The sequence below is a fragment of the Notechis scutatus genome, chromosome 6 (genome assembly GCF_049901735.1).
Source record: "Notechis scutatus isolate UNSWTSFEM ecotype Mainland chromosome 6, rNotScu1.2, whole genome shotgun sequence".
NCBI lineage: Eukaryota > Metazoa > Chordata > Lepidosauria > Squamata > Elapidae > Notechis > Notechis scutatus.
In genome coordinates, this window is record NC_142014.1 from 80,058,399 (window position 1) to 80,059,673 (window position 1,275).

Below are 1,275 nucleotides of genomic sequence, written 5' to 3' on the forward strand. Positions count from 1 at the left end.
TTCTGAGGAATTGGGCAAAAGCCTCCATAGGAATCTTGGCTCTCCGGACTGAGGGGCTCCTTCAGGGCGGCCGTGCCTTCTGGTCTCTGAGGAGGGTCTTCACAACCACTCGCTGTCTGGTGAAGTTGCTCGAAAGAACTCACTGACCCACAAGAAAAAACAGAGAAAAACGGCACTGGAGGACAGAAAACCTCCTAGTAAAAGACAAAACCCGGATCCCATTGCAAACCCAGATCCTGCCTTTTGAAAATCGCCATTGATGGTTTAAGTGTAGCCACTGCCAATCACATTTTAAACAATCAACCAGGGTTCAGCTGACCATCGCTCAGCATGAAGAATTCAGAGTAGCATAGTAGCATAGCATAATGGTATAGTTCAGCATAGCGTAGCGAGATAGGAGGCAAATAAATTTAACAAATTTTAAAAAACATCACTTGGCTTCCAAGACAAGATGGTTGTTAAAGCATGTGATAGATGGATGATAGAGATGATGGACAACACAGACAGACAGATTTGATAGAAACATGAGATAGATAGATAGATAGATAGATAGATAGATAGATAGATAGATAGATAGATAGATAGTCAGCTTTGGAAGCCATATTAGCCTTAGAAGCTTCCATACTGCCACATTCCAGTCCCTGGGAAATGTGGAGGGGAGATCTCATAGAATGGAGGTAGTAGTCATAACACCATTCTTATTACAGGACATGTCATCCTGTACTAGGAAAAGGAGTGGTTGGAGGGATGTCTCCACTTGGGACAGCTGGTGATTGGGCCATGTGATGGACTGGTGGGTGATGGATGGATCTTTGAATTTCTATTGGGAAGGGAAAACCCAGAACTCTCAGATTGGGGTTTTCCCAGATGTGCCAATATGACAAGTCTAATAAAATGGAACTTTGAGAAGATGTTTGTCTCAGAGTCTTTTAGGTTGGAGTTTGTTACTTGGAGCGCTGACAAGATATGGATACAGAGAGATGGGGGAGGGGGGGAGAGAGAGGCGGACAGACAGAGTGTTTTGTCTATGATTAAGGTGGTTTAGCAGTAAACTGGCTAGCTATAGGTATATATGTATGTGTAAGAGAGGGAAGGAATAAGACATGGTTTTGGCAGGAAGGAGAGGAGACAGAGGGGGTGCTAGAGATGCGATAGGAGAAGAGAGGCTTCTGTGGGGCAATCCTGAGAGAGAGAAGGGGAGAGAAGAGGCTTCCGTGGGGCAATCCTGAGGGAGAAAAGGGGAGAGAAGAGGCTTCTGTGGGGCAATCCTGAGGG